We start from the raw sequence: 14,534 nt of genomic DNA on the forward strand, positions 1-14,534 counted from the left end.
TATGCATTGAACTAATCCAATTGGACTAATATGATTATTTTTGTGTGTATATGCAAAAGGGCATAGATTGCTCAATAATATATGAGAAAAGAGAGATGACTATTTGCCTGCCAGCGTCATTACATCTGGATCCAGAGACGGTGTCTGTGGGCTAAGAACCCATGTGGCTGCAAGCTCCAAGACTTTTCCTTAGGAACTGCGTTCTGTTTCCTCTGAAACCAAGGGTGCATTTCTTAACTCAGACAAAGCAGATGCATTGACTTATCTTCACTTACACCCTTTTTCTAGAAGTGATGAGGGATTGGTAGGCACAGACATAGGCTCCCACTTGGCTATCAGGGTGGCAGAACTGAGGCCTGGGTATCCAGGCCAGTTGACCAAGGGAAGGACATACCTTCTGTCTGAATCTGGGTATGGGTCCATGAAGTCACCCCACAAACACCTTTATGGTGTGTGTTTTGGTCTGTTTGGGCTGCTGCAACAAAATATCTTAGACTGGGTGGCTTATAAACAACAGAAACTTATTTCTTATAGTTCTGGAGGCTAGGAAGTCCAAGATCAAGGTGTTGGCATGGTTGCACTCTATTGAGAGTCTTCTTCCTGGTCCATAGCAGGTATCTTCTTGCTTTGTCCACAAATGGTAGAAGAGGCTAGAGATGTCTGTGGGGTTTCTTCTAAGAGTGCTAATTCCGTTCAAGAGGACTCCACCTTCATGACCTAATCAACTCTTAAAGACCCCAGCTCCTAATACCATCACCTTTGGGAGCTGGAATTCAATGTATGAATTTAGGGGGACACAGACATTCAAACCATAGCAGTGTACTTCCTTCCTCTACACTCCTTAACTCACCAGTATTCTCAAAGCTCCTGTCTTAGCTGTCCTCTCTTCGTGATACATAAATTCCCTGGTAATTTCACCAAAGTCAGGCTTTCATCATCTCCTGTTGACTCTGAAAAATATATCACCAGCCTGGATCGTCTCTTGAGATACAGACTCAAATATTCAACAGTCTATTGGATATTTTCATTTGAGCGTACCATTGATTTCTCAAAACCATCAGGTCTCAAGATGAACTAATTATCTATATTTTCAAACATTCTTTTGTGTTTCTTATCTGAGGAAATGATACCACCAAACTGCCAAAAATGGAGCAGTAATGTATTATCTTCTCTTGTTACCTCCCACATACCAGGTCACTAAAATCTGTAAGTTTCCTCTCTTGAGTATCTCAGATTTCTCCTCTGTTTTTCCTGACCACTTCCACTACATTATATCAATTAGTAAATGTATTTATTATTTTGTGGAGGAGGGAAGTAGTGAGTAGTGTTTTTTCATAAATATGGCACACACTCTCTGGGGTGGGTTAGACACTGAACATATTAACATTCCCATTTTTCTTCTTTTATAGCTTTTGTAAATATAATTTTAAAACTCTAAATGACTTTAACTAAGACAAACCATTTACCTATTGATGGTATATTCCCTACATCAATTTATTGTTCCACTAACATATGAAAGTGCTCTTTTATATACACTATTTCTAACTCTAAATATTATCAGTTATTTATTTATTTATTTATTTATTTTTAATTTTTTATTATCAGTTTTTAACAGTCTGATGGGCAATGTGCTGTACTTCATTCTCTTAAAGTCACATTTTCATGATTATTAATAACTTCCAGTTTTTTCATACATTTGCTATGCTTTTCTGTTTTTATGTGAATTAAAACATGTTTTATGTGAACTATCTGTTCTCATGATTTTTATCATGATAATGTAATAGCAAATATTTCTCTATTGGGTTGGAGGAACTTTTTATGTATTAAGCATATGAACGTTTTCTGGGATGGTGGCCAAAGGTTTTCCTTTTACTCTACCACTTGCCTTTTAAGGATGTTTATGTTACCCTTGTCACTCAGAAATATTTTCCATGTAGTTTTTTTTTAATTGAAATATAGTTGAAATATGTTGTATTAGTTTCAGGTGTACAACATAGTGATTCAATGCTTTACATACATTACACCATGCTCACCATGACAAATAATTACCATCTGTCACCATACAACATTATTACAGTATTTTTCACTATATTCCCTTTGCTCTACTTTCCATTCCCATGATTTGTGTATCTTATAACTGGTATATGCAGTTTGAGTTAGTCTCCTGGTCTTTTCCTTTCTGCCTTCATAATGTTATTTAACTAATCTGTCTCTCATGGTCTCCTTGCCTTCTTCAGGGCTTCAAATTATTCCAGAGTGACTTTCACAACACAAATCAACCTGCTAATTCTGGCTTAAAATCCTTCAGTGGCTTTCCATTGTCTACATTAATTTTAAAGTGCATGTTAATTTTAGTACAGCAAAGTAGATCTCTTGTGATCTGATCTGGTACCTTGCTGTCTCTCTGGTTTACAGGCTTTCACTCATCCCAACTAGCCACAGAAACCCACCGGCGCTAACATATACCATGTCAGAGCCTTTGTACATAGTCCCCTTTGTCTGAAATTCCTTTCCTCTTTCCTTGTCCTCTTAAGGAATTCCCTCTAAAGGAATTCATTTCAGGCTCAAGCACAATTGATTATTCCTTTCTTTATGCCTCCATACACTGTATATTCCTCTTTTGTATTGTTTTCCCAATTTTTGCTGTAACAGTGTATCTGTAGTCTTACTTACTTAATAGCTTTCTTTCACATATATCCATTTTAACTTAAATAGAACTATCCAAAAAGGAAATGTTCTATTTCTGCTATTCATGGACATGCAGTGTTATTTGCAGTAGATATGAGAAAAACATAAAAATAAAAAATATAACTATTACAAAAATCTATCAATTGCCCATGTAAAATCATCTCACACATCAGTGGCAATACACATGCTACCTTTTGGAGCATGCTGCTCAATTGTACCACTTATCAAATTATCCAAAGATTTATAGGCCTTAGTATGATGATGGCTTATAAAAAAGATAGAAATTTAAGAGGGTTTAAACAAATCTTTAAATAATCACATTTATTTCTAGTTATCACCACAGTAAAAAGCATTACTCTTAATCTGTGTGAATGGAGTAAGTCTTGGTTGACTATACACTGACTGAATTCTAAACAGAGTGTGGTGGAAAACCTTAAAAGTGTTTCTTAGCCCATCTTTCCTATGGCCTTTGTCTTAATTCAGGAGGGAAAGTATTAAATACAGATAAAAGGAAATGGGATCAGCAGGGCAATGAAAATGGGATGTTGTGCCTCAGGGGACAGATATCGTTATGGAAAACTCTGTCAGGCTGAATTTGTTAGATTATATGGTAGGATGAATATGAACTTCGAATAAAACATCAAATTATATTTAGATTTGGACATGGTCAAGGACTATTGCTAGGTTAGACTTAGTTACACGTGTCATTTGACTTTGTGGCATTCTATATTCACAAAAATCTCAAAAAGATCCATTATTTATCTTAAAAATTTAAATATGCAATTCACAGTGCTTTTCATTATTCTCTCTCTTGTTCATTAGTAGGTGCTGATTTGTACATTTGTTAGAAATGCAATAGCAGTAGTCCACATTCAAATGCTTTTACTATTTGAATTTGTTGAGAATAAGTCAACATAGAAGCTGAATATTTAATAAATTGAGAGCTAGAAACAAAGAAAATTATTATTTAAAACTTTTTGAATTTGTTATACTTCATATCTCAGGATTATAAAGTACTAATTTTTACTAAATGCATAAAAGTGCTGCCAATACAAGAAATTTTAGAGAGAATAGTAAGCCTTAACTAGTAGTATAAAAATAGAACTTTGTGACCAGTAATGAAAGGGTGTTTATTTCTCTGAAATGTATAATTTTAGTTGTTCCTTTTCAAATTACAACCGGATACAAAAACCTCTTTTCATTCAGAAAGGATGTTATTAAGTTTTCTTTAAAAAAAGGAGGGGCCCAAAAGATGAATGCAATAGCTTATTAACATGATTCTATATTTTAATGAGATGAAGTCATACTGTTTAATTCTTTGTCCTTTGTGCTGACTGTATTGCCATTCACCATTCATTGGTTGTGAGAAAGGCATTTAGTTTAGACAATGCTGAAATTGCGCATTGTCAATAGCTCATGAGTCCATGAGCTATTGAACTGATAATTGTGTCCTTTTGTTCTATTATTCTAACTGTGACTTCAGAGTTTTCCTAGACCTCTAGCTGAAGCTGGAGATCCCAGGCAAATGAGATTTCCCTTCCTTCAGTGAAAACCATCTGACATCCTCAATAGAAGGCCTGAGAGCGTTGGTGAGTCTCTCATGACTGCTATGTCATAGAGGTCAATGGGGAGGCTTCTCAGTGTCATAACCCATCCCCCAAATTATGCACAACAGTGTGTTGGTTTTTTTTTCCTCAGAGAGGAGTTCCATAGCTTCCAGAAGGTTCTTCAAGGGTCCATTAATTTTAAAAAGTTTGAAAACTACTCCTGCAATACCTCATTTTGTTGTAATTTATAGTCCTAGAGCAACTGTCTCCACATTATATAGACTCTAAATCTTTTTATGGTGATAGTGATAAAAATTTCTTTTTTAAAAATAATATAATATATACATAGTATTTATCACTTTAACCATTTGTAGTGCATAATTCAGGGGCATTAAATATATTCACAATGTTGTGTAACTATCATTACTATCTATATCCAAAACATTTTCATCTCTACCCATTAACAGTAACTTCCTTCCTCTGTCCCCAGCCCTTGTTAACTTCCATTGTACTTTTATCTCTGTGAATTTGCCATTTCTAGCTAGGTACCAAGAATAAGTGAAATTGTGTAATATTTGTCTTTCTGTGTCTGGCTTATTTCACTAAACATATTTTCAAGGTCCATCCATGTTGTACCATACATCAAAATTTCATTCTTTTTTATGGCTCAATAATATTTTATTATGTGTATATGCCACATTTTGTAATCCATTCTTCCATTGACGGACACTTGGGTTGTTTTCACCTGTTGGCTATTGTGAATAATGCTGTTGTGAATATGGGTGTACAAATATCTTTTCAAGTCTGCTTTCTGTTATTTTAGGTTTATTACTAGGAGTGGAATTGCAGAGTAGACCTCTTTTTATTAGAGTAAAAGTCTAGTTTCTTCTTTTCACCATCAAGAAAAGTTTTTGCCACCAAAGCATTCAAAGTCCAATGTTATGTCCTAATCAGTTTGCTATATGTAAGTTCTCTGATATTAATCCATCTAGATTGTCTTCTTGGTCACCCTGGTATTGTCCTGTGAAACACTTGGAAACAAAATTCATCAAAGAAGAAGACAGTTTCTTTACAAGTTTATAATTTCCCTTAAATATATAGATTCTATAGATCCTGTTTTCTTTAACCATTCATGACACAGAGAACTTTTTATTTCATGACAAAGATATCCTAGACACATTTCCCTACAATTTTCAGAATTTATTTTGCAAATTACTTAGAGTGGTACCTGTCACCAATGAATAAGGATGGGAAATAAAGACATGTAATTCCCCTTGTGGAAATAATTATTCTGGACACGGTGCTAATTTGCCAACCCTGAAAAAGTCAGTTTTGTTTATAAAGACCTTGACATATCCACAAAATTGAAAATTTTAAATAAATATCATGAGCTTTTGTTTGCTGGTCCTTGGGGTAATACAAGTTCCTCCAGAGTTCTTTATCCTTAGCAATCATATTAAGGCAATGACATTAACTAGGTGTGGGAAGATAGGAGAAAAAAAATTAAAGATAGATTTATAGTTGGAGCTCAGACCAAAGGATTCATCTTCATAGAGATATTTTGTCATTTCTCCTAGCCTTGTCCTTATGTCCATCAGAGAGACAATAGAGTGGGAATGGACATATTCCTTTGAGACTACAGTTAATTATCCTAAATAATGTAGTAGATGCTGCCCATAAATGAGAATAGAAGTCAAATAATCTCAGGAACCTGCAGTACCTCATCACCTCTCTTACTCCCTTCTGTCAGATTTGCTCTGGATTAGCTCAGGTTCTGTAGGTTTGCTTCTATTCTGGAGAAGAGTGGAAATGTAGAATTGAAGATTTTGGAGGTGTTTGTACTGATGTGTTTGAATTCTGTCTGTATCTCTAAGTGGATTTCTGGATCCCAGAATTGTTCAGACAGTGAACAATATGGGCCAATGTTCCAAAGTGCTCCAAATGGAGAGTCAGACCAATTTGGAGCTGATTTTCAACTGTGCCATTTACTAGCTGTGAACTCTTACATAAGTCACTTAAATATCCTGAGCCTTTGTTTCCTCACTGTAATACATTTTTAAATAACACCTTGCATGATTGTTAGGAGAACCAAATAGAATAAGGTTTGTACAGTTCCTATCATTATTAAACGACTGTTTGTTTTCATTACAATAGTGAGTACTTCACATGCATGTTATCCCTTGTTGCAAAAATAAGGGAGTATCACCTACCTTGAGTTATCATTCAGACAGATTACTCCTAAGAGTTTCTCAACAGCATCAAATCACACATCATCTGCCCCCTTCCAAGTATTCTCCAAAAAAATGTTTGTAGTGACACTTGAAGAAATTTGCTCATATTATTTCCATACTTGAAATATGTTAGTATTATCTTCACCATTAGGACTATGTTCACATTATGCTGGCCATACTCAAATGTCACTTCTACACAGCTTCCTGAATACCTTCACATAATGTTGCTGTAAGCTTACTTAACTGCAGGAGACACAAAGCTCTGGCTCTTAGTGAGCAAAAACTGCCTTTCATTTCCTGTATGAAAACACGAAGCACCAAGGCACCTGTGTGTCTTAGATAGCTATGTGTTTGCCTTTGGCTCAGGTCATGATCTTGGGGTCCTAGAATCAGGCCCTGCATGGGGCTCCCTGCTCAACAGGGAGTCTGCTTCTCCCTCTTCCTCTCCCCTCCACTCATTATCTCAAATGAATAAATAGAATATTAAAAAAAAAAGAAAAGAAAACACTAAGCATTTTTCCTGGCCTTTAGTAGCTCTTAATTACTATTTACTGAATTGATGAATAAATGCATGGCAGTCTTTTGAAAGTAATGAGTGTGTCCCCCTCTTCCCCACCATGTCTCCTATCTTTAACTTATTCTTCACACTAAACCAGAGACACATATCTAGTTATACTTATTAATATATGTGAGTGGACTCAGCTGCCCATAGGATCATTCCAAGCTTGCTTACGATTCAGCTGGTAAATTGAGCATATGGGTTCATCTCTCCTCCTTCTAAAAAACCCACTGAAATGATGATAGAAAGTACAAAGGGTAATGCAGTCTAACAGATACAGAGACTTGGAGGAGGAATATCAGCAAACCAAAAATTTTAACCAGTTTCTGGGAGACTAAAAATGGATAGGTTCACATTGATAGGTAAAGCAGAAAGGAGGGAAGACTCATGGCTCAATATATGTAGAAGAAACTAGTGTAAGGCGAACCAGTTTTTTTTTTTTTTTCACGATAAATATATTAGATTGAGCAGTGGAAAGAAGCACAGAATCAGATGACCAAGGTCATTAAGAACTACGGACCAGAAGCTCCTCCTGGCTTATGCCACCCTCTTCCTCTGCTACTGTGTGTGCAGTTCTGGCATTTGTCTGTAGTTTGAAGCCAGATAGGTACTCTTCAGAGAAATAGTACCACTCTTCCTGGGAAGAATAAAGCTTCTCAGATCAGGGAGTAGTGCTTCTGAATAGTATCTTCTTTATCTTACATTTGAGAGTGGGAGGGTTGAGAGCAGTCTGCCTTCTTGCTTTCCTCCTGTACACCCTAGCTGAAGCCCACACATCAACCTCACCTAAATAGAATTCGCATCCATCTTGCTTTTTCAGCAACAAGACAGCACAGTCCATGCATCAGTTAACCATCACTCAACTATAAGTCGTCAGTCAAAGTTTAGCAACCCTTTAAGGAGATCCAGCAGTATGAAAAAGAAGCACCAAGGGCGAAAAAAGAAGCAGAAAATTTGGTCTCTAAGGAAACATAATTCATAGTAGGAGAGAAAAGTTTTTTTTTTTTAATTGAAGTTCAATTTGTCAACATATAGCATATCACCCGGTGCTCATCCTGTCAAGAGCCCCCCTCAGTGCCCATTACCCAGTCACCCCAACCCCCTGCCCACCTCCCTTTCTACTACCTCTCGTTCATTTCCCAGAGTAAGGAATCTCTCATGTTTTGTTACCCTCACTTATATTTTCACTCATTTTCTAGGAGAGAACATTTTTAAGTAATTTTGATTGCTCATACCTACCAAACAAGAACAGACTGTTATGAAAAAAAATGGGGATCAAGAAGAGAATTCATAAAAATAAAATTAATAATAATAGTTGAAGGCCTGGAATAAACAGCCAAGGAATTTTCTAGAATGTAGAACAAAAAGACAAAGATAGGATGCCTGAGTGGCTCAGTGGTTGAGCATCTGCCTTTGGCTCAGATCATGATCTTGGGGTCCTAGGGATTGAGTCCTGCATCAGGCTCCCTTTAGGGAGTCTGCTTCTCCTTCTACTTATGTATCTGCCTCTTTCTGTGTGTCTCTCATGAATAAATAAATAAAATCTTTAAAAAAAGGGGAAAGACACTGAAAACATGAGAAAAAAATTAAAGAAAAAATATAGAGTATCAATATAGAACAGCTGAATAATAATTGTCAAAAGGGAATATATAAAATGAAAAGACAGAAATATTCCAGAAGTATAAGCAAACAAATAAAACATAAAACCAAACCAAAATGAGGAAGTTTCTCAGCACTGGCATAAGGGAAAAGTTTTCAGTTTGAAGACCACTGAGTGCCAAGCAGAGTAAGTTGAAGTAGATCTTCATTTAAACATGCCTTGATGAGTAAATTGAAGAAGTTAAAAATCTTTCAGTGACAAAACAGATTTTATATACCTAAGACAATGTAAAGAGATGGCATAGTAGGGAAAGATGAATAATGGAGGGAGTAAAGAAAGGGGAGTAGGTCCTTAATTGTACATGTAGCTCACCTGCTTTTATAAGCCAGGCAATTGTGATATGCTTCTAACAAAAACATCTTGAAGACAGATGGCCTCTTATCTCTTGGAGCTTAAATTCATCATATACAGGAAGTAGTCTACAGATACTATCTAAATCAATAGATCAAGAGAAAGAGGTCAAAGCATATTATAAAATGCATAAACACCCACAATAAAATGACTAAAAAATGTGTTTCCTGGGAGTATGGAGGAGGCAGTGGAGGGAACAAGTGTGAAAGTGCTGGTTTGTACATCTTTTATAGTGAGGCATCACTCAATAATGTTTAAAGTTGATTGAGAAATAGGTATAAATACATAGTCTTTCAGTTTCAGGATGACCAACAGAAAGACAAATATCGGAAATGGTAAGCATCAGCTCCTTTAGCCTCTATGGAGTAGGGCCCAGCCCATGGGAGAGGGGTTTCTTTTTTATCTGTATCTTCCTGAGTGGTTTGAATATATATACACATATCTCTTATAAGAACAAATAAAAGTTTTAAGAAAATGCCTTTGCAGTGCCCGTTAGTCCTTTCATTATCTTTTCCTTAACTCTTTTTTCAGTTTTGTCTCTTGCTTCTCCTCTCCTTCCCCCTCCCCTAGCCCTACACCGGAATCATACAGAAACATTTGCTGTTAGGATGCTATTTGTCTTTGTGTCTTTCCCAAATAATTGCTCGGCCTTAATGTTTTATCCAGATTCTCCCCTGTCAACTCCTTATCATTCTTTAAGACTCCACTTCCACATCTTCTGGGAATTCTGGGGAGAAATAGGAGGTCCTCGGCCACTTGGAAATCCTTCTATTAGAATGCTTAACACATGGTATTACAGTTTCTACACCATTATCCTCATGGACTGTCTTTGATAAATTTGGTTGAAAGAATGAATGAATGAATGACCAGGACATCATCTTATGCTTCTTATGGTTCTGGCCTCCCTTTGTGGATCATGCTACAGTTTTTTTTTTAAATACTTTATGAGATACAGTGTGAGTATATGTAGGGTTAGGCAGGGAGTAGACAAATTACTCAATTGAAATTATTTATTTTACAGGTTATTTAAATAATATATTGAGAACAAAAATAATACCATTTGTTGATTATTATGTGATCATCACTGTGCTGTTAGCTTTGTACAGATAATCATGAATTCTCATAGCCATTTTACAAGATTGTTGTTGTTTCCACTGTTGTTATGTTTCCATTGTATTAGTTTCCTATGTCTACTGTAACAGATGACCACAAACTTGATGGTTTGAAACAATTGAAACCTATTCTGTCAAAGTTCTGGAGGTTGGAAGTTCAAAAGCTGCTATCACTGGGCTGAAATCAAGTGTCAGTAGAGATAGCAACACTCCTTCTGGAGGTTCTAAGGGAGAATCCATTCGTTGCCTCTTCTAGCTTTTGGTGGCTGCTGGCATTCATTGACCTGTGAGTGCATCACTCCAAGTTCTATCTCTGTGGTCCCAGTGCCTCTTCCTCCTCTGTATCAAATCTCCTTCTGCTTCTCTCCTGTAATAATATATGTAATTGCATGTGGGGCCCACCTGGGTAATCTCCCCATGTCAAAATCCTAACATTAATCATATCTACAAAGACTTTGCCATATGGTAAAAATTATAGCTCCAGGGATTAGGACACAGATATCTCTTTGTGCAGGGAATATTTTCCACCCCACCAAAGCACACTTTACAGATTTGGGAAAAAAGGGATTAAGTTCCTTTGCCCAAGGACACACGAGCATTAAGGAGTAGAGTCTGGATTTGAGTTTGCATCTATTTGATCTGAGAATCTGTCTGTCTCTTCTCTCCCTCTATCCCTAAATAATGAGTAATACCCTGAGACATTTGCATTGTTGCTTTATTCTGAGTCACATTTAAATGTAAAGCCCCTGTGTTCAGAATTCAAAGAGCAGACCATACCAAGAGAAATCACTGATGACACAGGCATACACTCTAGGTTGGCTCAACACTTGCATTTATTTCCCTTATTGTTGAAGCCGGCAGGAAGGTGATGAGGAGGGAAGGCTGATGTGCACGCCTCACAGGGATGGGTCAATGTCTCATGACCTTGGCTGCTGTTGACTGTCAGCTCTTGTGTCAGAGGCCTCTGCTAGCAAGATTTCCTTCTGTCTAGGAGGCTGGAGTCATTTCCCAGTCTTGGGGAAGTGACTTTCCAGTGTTGCAATCTGCACAGAACCCAATCCAGTGTCCTTCTTCAGAGTTGCAGAGAGGTGAATCCTCAGGCTCAGGGATGGTGTGGCAGCTCAGCCTCTAGCCTCTATGCTAGGATTTTTCCTAGGGCACTAAGGACTACAGCTCTAAGAACTATTAGTTCCACCAGATTTTATTTAAATTCAAACAACTTTTTATATTACTTTTCAGCTATAAATAAAATTTCTCCTTTTCAAAAATGTTTGTTAAAAACATTATGTTCAAAATGAAATTTTGGGGATCCCTGGCTGGCTCAGCGGTTTAGAGTCTGGCTTCGGCCCATGGTGTGATCCTGGAGTCCCAGGATCGAGTCCCACATCAGGCTCCCTGCATGGAGCCTGCTTCTCCCTCTGCCTGTGTCTCTGCCTCTCTCTCTCTTTCTCTCTCTGTGTCTCTCATGAATAAATAAATAAAATATTAAACAAAACAAAACAAACAAAAAACAAAATGAAATTTTATATTAAAATGTTTATAATATTTCCTAAGAATAATATGTTTAGATTTAACAAAGTGTAGTGAAAACATTCTGCCTAAACAAGTTTGCTTGAGGGGAGTGCAGAATTATCTTTGCAAAATATTTAAATTACACAAGTCATAATTGTACACATTCAAACAATACAATTGCAGACAGGGCATTCCTAATCACTGTGAATGGTGAATAATTTGGGGTGCATCCTTTCAGTCCTCTGTTTATGCATTTTTACATAAATATCTAATATATTTACTTTTATTTTCAATACATGGGATCATATTGTGACTACGTGCTTTTTTAAAAAATTATTTATTTATTCATGAGAGACTCAGGGAGAGAGGTATAGAGATAGGCAGAGGGAGAAGCAGGCTCCCTGCGGGTAGCCCAAAGTGGGACTCTATCCCAGGACCTGAGCCAAAGGCAGATGCTTAACCACTGAGTCACCCAGGTGTCCCTTGACTACTTGCTTTTTAAAATAAACAGAACTTTAGAGGTGTTACAGATCTGAACTTATAAAAAGTTGTATAGTATCCCAGAATGTGGGTATTTAGTATAATCCCTACTGGACATTTAAATGTTGCTTTTTCTGTTATTAAGGCAATGCTATAAGAAGCATATTTTACATGTAGCTTGAATGTTTGTGCAACTATATATGTTTAGGGGTGGATTTTTAAAGTGGCATACCCTTTCCACTATACCAAAAATGGAAAGATTGGTGCCACACCAGATTTGAGTCAGAGAGCACCTCTGAGAGCTCAGAAGTTTTAAAGTCTGCAGCCAGAGTTCATATTATAACATAGATAAAGCCTTCTGGTAACTGAACTTTATCAAGAGGCTCCTTGAGGTATGTCTTGAAGAATTCATCTACTAATCCTTCCAACATGCCCATTGCTACCCTTGAAGTTGATTGTGGTTCTCTTCATGTTACTAGGTTAACTTCATATTTCTATTGTTTCTTTTCATGGTGTATCTGTTAAGATTTTATTTGGCTACAACACAGCACACTTGACTGCAGTGACTTTCCCAAATAGATTCAATTTGCTTATACAAGAAATCCAGAGGCCATTGTACAGGTCTGGCATGACAGCTCCATGACACCCATAGAGACTGGGCTTCCTCTGTCTTCCTGGTCTGCCACCTTTTGCATGTCTCTTTTATCGTCATGGCTGCAAAATGGCTGTTTTGCCTGTAGGCATGATATCTGCATCCTGTACTAGAAGAATATGGGGGAGGCTATGGGTAAAGGGCAAAGACAAAAGCTTTATGTCAGCTGAGGGTGTCAGAAGAGCTTTCCCAGAAGCCTCAACCAGTGGCCTCTGCCTACATGTCAGAACTGGGATGATTTTTCTGGTTGTAAAGTTTTAGGGGGGAGATGAGCATTAAAACAGGGTACTTTGTGACCAAACTGTGTATTTAGTTAATAAGAATGGAGGGAAGAATGGAGATTGGGTAGAAGCTAGCAATGTCTGCCACCCTTGACAATTCAGGTGAAAATGTCTTGAACAAAGCCCTAAGGACGTGGAATACTCACCACTGATTCTAAGTAAAGGCCTTAAAATGCATGGCATATATAACGCTGTAATAATAGTTTCACAAATAAGAAATTACTTATTCTACCTTTCTAGAAAAAGAATGTTTTTAATTTTTCTACACTTTATTCTGGTCTCACTGAATAAGCACTTGTGATTTTTTTTTCTTGCATACCTTCTACATACATACAGTCTAAAATAAATTAAATGTTATATTCTTTGCTTCTTCACTTAATGTAAGTATATTAATACTTTGCTATCCAGTTTTCTAAATATTCATTTAAAAGAGCTGTAGTTGGGACGCCTGGGTGGCTCAGCGTTTGGGTGCCTGCCTTTAGCCCAACGTGTGATCCTGGAGTCCGGGGACTGAGTCCCACATTGGGCTCCCTACGTGGAGCCTGCTTCTCTCTCTGCCTGCATCTCTGCCTTTCTCTCTGTGTCTCTTATGAATAAATAAAATCTTAAAAAAAAAAAAAGCTGCAGTTGATTCCACCAGTTTGATATTTATTTATTGTTTTATTTATTTAAATCTATAATATTATACATTTAGATTTTTCAATTTTTAAAAGATAATGTATAAAATGTTACAAAGGCTTTTTTATATATTGCTTTTTATTTCTTTAGGACTCATACTTTATGGACACATTTCAACAAAATGAAATTGGCGTTGTAGGATATGAGCATTTTTATGATTGTCAGGAAAGGAACCATGCTATTTTTGGGAAAAGTTTTTACCAATTTATATTCTTATCATCACTGTATCTGTGTATCTCTTTTAACACATTAAATAAATGGAATAAAAGAAAGAGAAACAAAGAAGGAAAAAAAGAAAAGAGAGTCGTCCAGAATTGAATCAGCTCTGCCCTCTTGTGGTAAATCTTAAAACTTTAGGGCAGGCTTTTTCTTTCTCAAGAGCTTATTTTTAGAATGTTGTGCTTAATGCATTGTCAGCCACTGATTTTTTTCAAATAGAGAGTGGGAACCTCAGTATTAGTTTTATAGACTCAAAGAATAAGAATGATTTAGGCTTGGAATCCACAACATTACTGAAGAAATGACCTACAACAGATCTGTAGGGGAGCAAGTAAATTCTTCTGCTGATTAGGAATTGGTGGTATTGCTTGAGAAGCAGTCTTCTGAAAGGGCCGGTCCTTAAATGCTGATTTAAAGGAGGGAAGAATATTTGACTGAAAATCTATATATCTATATCTGTATCTATATCTATATCTATATCTATATCTGTATCTACATCATGATGAGAGAGAGGGAGAGAGAAAAATATCCAGAGGAAACAATAAAGATTGTCTAGCCTAATTA

The 14,534-nt window shown here is 36.6% G+C and overlaps 1 long non-coding RNA gene across 1 annotated transcript in view; it reads left to right on the forward strand.

Annotated features, from left to right (window-relative positions):
- Positions 1 to 13,977, forward strand: part of LOC102155669 — a 36,142-nt gene extending 22,165 nt beyond the window's left edge. The window contains exon 5 of the long non-coding RNA XR_005368546.1: positions 13,842 to 13,977. This is a non-coding gene — a long non-coding RNA (uncharacterized LOC102155669). The remainder of the gene's footprint in view (positions 1 to 13,841) is intronic.
- The last annotated feature ends 557 nt before the right edge of the window (positions 13,978 to 14,534 follow it).

This window comes from Canis lupus, chromosome 13 (genome assembly GCF_011100685.1).
Source record: "Canis lupus familiaris isolate Mischka breed German Shepherd chromosome 13, alternate assembly UU_Cfam_GSD_1.0, whole genome shotgun sequence".
Lineage (NCBI taxonomy): Eukaryota > Metazoa > Chordata > Mammalia > Carnivora > Canidae > Canis > Canis lupus.